This window comes from Otolemur garnettii, unplaced genomic scaffold (assembly GCF_000181295.1).
Source record: "Otolemur garnettii isolate 467f Iridium unplaced genomic scaffold, OtoGar3 scaffold00078, whole genome shotgun sequence".
NCBI lineage: Eukaryota > Metazoa > Chordata > Mammalia > Primates > Galagidae > Otolemur > Otolemur garnettii.
In genome coordinates, this window is record NW_003852473.1 from 2,761,616 (window position 1) to 2,770,021 (window position 8,406).

The 8,406-nt window shown below is 36.8% G+C and overlaps 1 pseudogene; it reads right to left on the bottom strand.

The window, feature by feature from the left end:
• Nucleotides 1–5,426, bottom strand: part of LOC100962893 — a 33,049-nt pseudogene extending 27,623 nt beyond the window's left edge.
• Nucleotides 5,427–8,406: the final 2,980 nt, after the last annotated feature.

Consider the following 8,406-nt stretch of genomic DNA (forward strand, 5'->3'; position numbering starts at 1 on the left):
AAAAAAAAAAAAAGTTTTACAGATCATTTTTGATTAACTACATAGTAATTATAATGAGAAATTATTCTAGAAGTAAAAACAATTTTAATATTTATATCCTATGCTCAGGGACAACTTAAAACATTTCTAGATCAAAATTTATAATTATTTTGGTCATAAGACTTAAGAAAAGGGGAGCTCATAAAAATTTTAGAAAATAAAAAGGTTAGAATAAAGTTACAAGAGAAAAGTAAAATGGAAACATGAGCCCAAGAGGAAGAAAATATCAGGTGAATTGTCTGCCTCTGAAAGAAAAGCTTTCTCCATTTCTAAATGGATAATGTTCCTGAGAAATTTAGATTTGATTAATTCTATCTTATTTAGATTCTATTGGATATAATTTGAGAAAGAATGTAGTAGTTTTATTTTTAAATATACTTCCAAAACACTGGAAATTATACTTCTTGCAACTAACTGCTAATGGTAAGACATTTAAATTAATTAAAACTGTGTTAATGGGTGGTTTTCTATACGTCCTTCAGAGGCTATTTGAGCAAAAAAAGCTTTAATGATGATGCGAATTACATAACCTGTATTTAATACGTTTAATGTGTGTTTTTCCCAACGGTATCCTCCAAAATTGGAGAATATTCATCTAGTTACTTTCACACAATATGATAAACGGCAAATACTTTTTCTGAAATATTTAAAGCTTGATAAATATATGCTTTTAATCAGATTAACTCTTCATCAATCTGATAAGTCATTGCTCTAACTGCAATAGAAATGCATTGAGGAAAGACTGAAAATATTAAAAAGAAAAGAAATACCAATGATCCCCTTAATCAACAGACTTCTATAATTGTGTGTGTGTGTGTGTGTGATGTGTTATAATCTTGATTTTTCTGTTCTGTGACTTACTCTGTATGGCTTTTTGCTTTCTGCTTTTGTCCTTAGCATCATGCCCTTAACTTTTTCGATATTATTAAATATTCTACAAAATATTTTATATTTGTGTTCAATTATTAAAATTAATTAAAAGGAAGTTATTATTATAAGCCTTCTCTGAAATAGGTCTATCATTAGCTTTAGTTATAACAGAAAAATATTGTCATCAAAATGCCCAATAGAAGAATGTTTAAATTTAAAATGACATAATATTCCATAAATTCCATTCCATATTATGAATTCATTCGCAGTTCCAAGTTTAAAGAAGCCATTTTAAAGCATTACTTATTTTTAAAATTTAGAATAAAATTACCCTTTGAGTTCACTACAGATAGGGGATTTAAAATACAGTTCTTGACCTCCTCTAAGATTTTCTATAAAGTCACGTGTGTCAGCTGATGATTTTTTCTGTTGCCATCACCACAAAGAACAAATTGGGTTAAAACAAAATGCTTGACTTGTCAATTAAATTCTGATTTTACAGAACTGTTCTCAACAATAGTATTTAGACATGTGTTGCAGACTGAAACAGCCTCGTATAAGGAATCAGTGTGTTGTATTGGTGGCTGTGGATGTGACTGTTCCATCCATATATTTGCAGAATTTTATCTTCAATAGGATTATGCAAAAACTTGACAGGAAATGTGCAGAGGGGGATCTCTTACTACTAAAACTGTTTGACGAACATGAATTGTTTCATCTGCAAAGCCAGATTCTTCTCCCTCCTTACCTTCCTTCCTCTCTCTAATAATCGTCAATTACAGTAGCAGAAAGTTGCTTTTTAAATTTGTATTTTTATTCTCGGCTTTTGCCTTTCTCATCTGGGCTGCACCTGAGGGACACCTACAATATTTAGACTTCAAATCTTTTTTGGCCCACTAATTTTCTCTGTTGTCATTCTTCCCTCCTTCTTTTATCTTCATCATTTTGAGAGAACAAGCAAGTTGGAGTCTCATGACTGGTGTCTGTTAGAATAGCCCTGCAATTTTTATGGAAAATTTTATTCTCCGGATACCATTTTGGAGCCAGTCTTGCCAAGTTTAGCTTTCCCCCTTCTTTTTGTTACTTTTAGTCTCACTTTATTCACTTTGTTCTGACTGGTCTCTTGTCCACCTCATCTCTCCTTGTAACGGCCTCACTGGCTTCTGTTTACCGTTATCTCTGCTCCTCCTACTACCAACGCCCAGCCGAGTGTTCTTCCAGTTCTTTTAGTTGATCAACTTCAGAGATCTGTTTTTTGCTCTGATAAGATAATTTTCTTTATTTCTTTCTTTATTTCAGGATAATTTTTCTTCTCCCTTCATTCATATTATTTTCTCATAAATCTTTTGTTTTTTAACTTTTTGCTTGTTTTTGAAATACAGATCATGCAAAAATGATGCTTGCCAACAGATAGGTGACTGAGATCTTCCTGGGTTCCCCTCATGGTGACAGATAAGTGGTCAAACCCAGACAAACGCGTCCTGTCTGCCCCTCATGCATCTGGTTGTCCCAAACTCCACTCCTGGCTCCCTAGATACATGAAATTAAAAAAAACAACAACAACAACAACAACAACATGGGCAGCACCTGCAGCTCAAAGGAGTACCCAGCTCAAAGGAGTACCCAGCTCCATATGCTGGAGGTGGCAGGTTCAAACCCAGCCCTGGCCAAAAATTGCAAATAAATAAATAAATAAACAAGGAGTTATCACAATGCATACCCCAGTATTTATCCTTTATCAACAATATATGATATTTTGCCAGCATTTGATAAGAGCAAGCCTCCCCTCACCAGTTCTCTCTTTCTCTGAAATACAAACACACACACATACATGAGCGCGTGCACAAACACACACTTTTGGTCATGTTTTCTTAGCATTATGATAGCCAAAGTGTAGCACCTTCAGTGTGGAAAGATGGTTTAAAACCTTAGTGTTGATTTAGAGAGCCATTTAAATAATCTTATCTTCTAAAATATGCTATAGAATAGACGTATCATTATTTCAATCTAAGAAGTACGCATGCTTCAATATTTGGATGTTTAGGTTATTTCCAAAGTTTCCATTAGTTAATTTTTATTGCTATTAGTCCTGTTGTAAATATATTTGTACAAGTTGTGGGTCTCATTTGAGTGATCTTCTTTAGAAAGTCTCACTAAAGGCCAGGTGGGGTGGCTCACATTTGTAATCCTAGCACTCTGGGAAGCCGAGACCTGGCCAGTGAATTGCTTGAGTTCAGGAGTTCCAGATCACCTTGAGCAAGAGCAAGATTCCTTCTCTACTAAAAATAGGAAACACTAGCCAGGCATGGTGGCACCTATAGTCCCAGTTACTAGGGAGGCAGAGGTAAAAGGATCACTTGAGTCCAGGAGTTTGAGGTTGCTGTGAGCTATGATGAAGTCATGGCCCTCTATCCCGGGTGGCAGAGTGAGACTTTGTCTCAAAAAAAAAAAAAAGTTTCCCTAAAGCAAAGGGCAAATTTACACCTTGAAAGTCTCCTCATATTATCATATTACTTTCAAAAAATCCTCCTGAGTTTTGAAGGAATCAGCAAAGAATGCACTGTCTTGTTTTATTAAAAAGTTGCTACACTTAAAAATGCAATTGAAAATATCCCTTCTATTTCCCCTTGAAAGCCTGAGGACCAATCACTTTTCTTTGTAGCCCTCTTTCAGGGGAAATGTTACTGGGACAAATAAACATGAATCCATTTACCAATTCTGGTAAAATCCATTGTTGCTATCGGTTTCTTATAGTTTAGACAAATATCACAGAAATTTCAGTGAACCATTAGAAATTACCATCATGGTGAGGAAAGCATAGTGCTAAATGGTTTTGAAACAGACAATAAAATTTGGAGAAATGTCTGAGAAAATTAACAGTAAACACACAAGTCTTACAGTACAGAAGTAAAAGCCAGGGGTCCACCCACATCCACCCAACCTCACCCACATCATTTTGGTGTCTGGTATCCAACCTTTTCAAGTATATTTATTCCCTTTGTTTTCTTGTCCATAAATTCAGATAAATGTATTGGATAATTAATTGATCCAAAAATAATAACAAAATTGCAACAAAAGGCTATTTTTGGACAAGAAGCCTGTTTGCTTCTCAGCTCTCATGAAGCCTACCTCATTGCTTGGAATTTGAGTGAGCTTTTAACATTGAAGTTATGCATTTTAGTTGACTACACATTGAGAAATCCAGAGGAATTTATTTTTTTAGATCAGATTATTTAGGAAATTGCTTTCTCTGCTTGCACTTTGGCTGAGCAGCTTCAATAATTAAGTATTTCTTGAAAGCAACAAAACAATTCTTGATTGAAGACAAAAAGATGCGATTCTCCTTTTTGTTTTTTAAGATAAAACTCAGAGTCTCTGAGAACTCCTAAGTCCCTGCATTGACATTGTTTGTAATACAAAATAGTAGATTGAAAATCTAGGTCTGTTAAATTGAACTGATTTTTAATTTTCATGATAATACTTTCCAGATAGCTCCCAGACAATTGTACTTCTTGAACCCCAGAATTAAACAAAATAAACTAAATAAAGTTTCATGTATTCTGTCCTTAAATTGAAACTCAAGCAACAGTGCTGTGTTCAGCTTCTCTCTTTGTAGAAGAAACCTAAATTGAGATTCCCACTTGCTTAAAACCCTGATTTGATCCTTTTTATGGATCTTGGCTTGATGTAGAAATCTGGGCCTTTGCTTCCTCTGGGAAAGCAACCTGTCTTTGTCTTGTCAGCACCTGCTGTTTGGGCTGTTTCAAACACGGGAAGCAATTTTGTTCCCAGCAGAGTCTGCAGTTTGTCCTGGTTGTCTGGAATAGGAAGTAGCAAGTTCCTTAATCTTAATGTGAAACTGGACTCCCGATCCCACTCAGCTCTATTCGGGTCTACATGCGGGCTGCTGGCAGAGCCAGGATCTTTTTGAGACATGATTTTTCTCCCAAATTTATCCTTTAATTCTGAATTGAACTGAATTATTTTATGTTCGATATTAATGAATGTCAACCTGTGATTCTTTTTTTAACCAAAGGAAGGAAAGGACACTTCAAATTCAGGAATAGATATAAAGAAAAACTACTTGGATGCAATACAAGAATGTCTTACCTATAAATTGAGAGTTTTTATATCATGCAATATAGTAAGAAAAAGGATTTTTTTTTTCATTTTACCTTTTCACTCTGAGTTCAGTGTCCAAAGCTAGTATGTTGATACAAATTTAATAAAAGTGGATGCTCTTTGTCCCCACCTCACTCTGCCTCTTTATGTGGTTACTGACAGCAGAGGAGACATGTGAAGGTGAGAGTTCGTACGTCCTAATCTTGGCCATTAAGACAGAACAAAAATTCCTGACTAACCACCATCTGAAGTGAGTAAATAACTAGCATGACTAGTCTTGGTCTTTTGGCAGACCTCGACGCCTTCATTTGTCATGATAGCCACCTGTCTCTAATTTCCTCATTACTTCCATCCCTTTCCCCGCGGCTCCAGTCACTGGCAGCATTGGATCCCATCTCGGCTCTCATCCCTCACCTAATTCCAGGGGAGACTTGCTCATTTTCCTTCTTCTACCAGCCCCAGGAAACAATCTTTGAACATGGCCTGGTTCCTGCCCCCACACCTTCCACTCAAGAGGGAACACTGACCCTTCCTCTGGCACATGCCCCTCACTGATCTCCTCACCAGAGAAGGAAATCAGACAGATTGAGGGCAAGACACAATTTTCAGTCTGGACTGCAGAGCCAACAAGATTGAAAAGCCAAAGTAACTTGTGTTTGGAACAGGCTGATTTGTCTTCCTTTTCAAACTCCTGATGAAATCCTATGTTGGGTCAGTAGTTCTCTAAGCTTTAGAAGAAAAATATCCCTTTATACTGGCGCATGGCCCCCTAACTTCATTTTGAGGAGCTGTTACATGAATTGGTTTGGTGACAAAAGTAACCTTTAGTCAATTTCAAAGATAAATAGCCTCAAGGAGTCAAAATGATTGCATAGGGTTTTATCAAAAACTGTAACTCTGACTTGAATCCTTCAATAGTAATCCAATGACTGCCATTTAGAACATGACATGTAAATAGTTGCAAGCCTAATTTGAAGAACTAACAGCTGCATAAAACTAGAGAATAGTGACTTACATCTTTTTTATAGCCTGCAGATTGCCTGATTGCCTCAGAAGTCTAGTCGCTTACAAGGTGCCTACTGGGGTGCCTATGCCACCCACCCACTTTTCTGGAGGAGCTACTGATCCCCAAAGATGCAAATGATTATAAACACTCCCAAGTCCAGCAGGGAGCCTTGGTGCATACTGTAATCATGTGAATTGGGGGGGAACAGTAGTTCTCCAAAAAAGTCTGGTAGTGTATTTCTGTTTAGTGATTAAAGATGACAGTCTTAAATATGGGCAGCTAATTCCTGCCACCTGTGTTACAGTCCTTCACTGGGAATGTGGTTATAACTTAGATGTTTGAGCTGCAGTGTATATATTCTTTTTTTTTTATTGTTGGGGGTTCATTGAGGGCAGAACAAACCATGTTAGGTAAAGACCCTCTTACAATTGTGTCTTGCCCCCAAAAGGCATGGCACACACCAAGACCCCAAACCCCTTCACTCTCTCTGTTCTTCCTTTCCCCATCCCTCCCTACTTCTTTCTCTCTCTGCTCTCCCCTTCCCCACCCCCACCATTTCATTAATTTTCATTAATTATCCTCATATCAAAATTGAGTACATAGGATTCATGCTTCTCCATTTTTGTGATACTTTACTGAGAATAATGAGTTCCACTTCTATCCAGGTTAATACAAAGGCTGTAAAGTCTCCACTTTTTTAATGGCTGAATAGTATTCCATTGTATACATATACCACAGCTTGTTAATCCATTCCTGGGTTGGTAGGCATTTAGGCTGTTTCCACTTCCTGGGTAGATGCCCAGTAAGGGGGTTGCAGGATCAAATAAGAGGTCTAGAATGAGTTCTTTGAGGGTTCTCCATACTTCCTTTAAAAAAGGTCGTATTAGTTTGCAGTCCCACCAGCAGTGTAAAAGTGTTCCCTTCTCTCTACATCTACACCAGCATCTGCAGTTTTGAGACTTTTGTGATGTGGGCCATTCTCAACTAGGATTAAATGGTATACCAGAATGGTTTTGATTTGCATTTCTCTAATAATTAGGGATGATGAGCATTTTTTTTCATGTTTGTTAGCCATTTGTCTGTCTTCTTTAGAGAAGGTTCTATTCATGTCTCTTGCCCAGTGATATATGGGATTGTAGGCTTTTTTCAGGTGAATTAATTTGAGTTCTCTGTAGATCCTAGTTATTAAGCTCTTGTCTGGTTCAAAATATGCAAATATCCTTTCCCATTGTATAGGTTGTATATTTGCTTTGGTTGTTGTCTCCTTAGCTGTACAGAAGCTTCTCAGTTTAATTAAGTCCCATTTGTTTATTTTTGTTGTTGTTGCAACTGCCATAGAAGTCTTCTTCATGAAGTCTTTCCCCAGGCCGATATCTTCCAGTGTTTTTTTCTATGCTTTCTTAGAGAGTTTTTACTGTTTCATGCCTTAAATTTAAGTCCTTTATCCATCTTAAATAATTTTTGTGAGTGGAGAAAGGTGTGGGTCCAGTTTCAGTCTTTTACATGTGGATATCCAGTTCTCCCAGAACCATTTATTGAATAGGGAGTCTTCCCCCAAGGTATGTTCTTGTTTGGTTTATTGAAGATTAGGTGGTTATAAGTTGTTAGTTTCATTTGCTGGTTTTCTATTCGGTTCCAAATGTCTATATCTCAATTTTTGTGCCAGTACCATGCTGTCTTGACCACTATGTCTTTGTAGTACAGCCTAAAATCTGGTATGGTGATGCCCCCAGCTTTGTTTTTATTACTAAGAACTGCCTTAGCAATACGAGTTTTTTCCTGGTTCTATACAAAATGTAGAATCAGTTTTTCCAAATCTTGAAAGTATGATGTTGGTATTTTAATAGGCATGGCATTAAATAGGTAGATTGCTTTGGGAAGTATAGACATTTTAACAATGTTGATTATTCCCAGCCATAAGCATGGTATGTTCTTCCATTTGTCAATATCCTCTACTATTTCCCTTCTAAGGATTTTATAATTTTCTTTATAGAGTTCCTTCACCTGCTTTGTTAGGCATCTTCCTAGGTATTTCATTTTCTTTGAAGCTGTGGTAAAGGGAGTTGTGTCCTTAATTAGCCTCTCATCTTGACTGAGATTAGCCTATACAAAGGCTACTGACTTGTGGATATTTATTTTATATCCTGAGATATTACTGTGTTTTTTGATGACTTTCAGGAGTCTTGTGGGGGAATCTTTGGGGTTCTCTAAGTATAAGATCATATCATCAGCAAAGAGAAAGAGTTTGACCTCCTCTGCTCCCATTTGGATGCCCTTTATTTCCTTGTCTTGCCTAATTGTATTGTCTAGAACTTCTAGCACTACGTTGAATAGTAATGGTGACAGAGGACAACCTTGTCTGGTTCTAG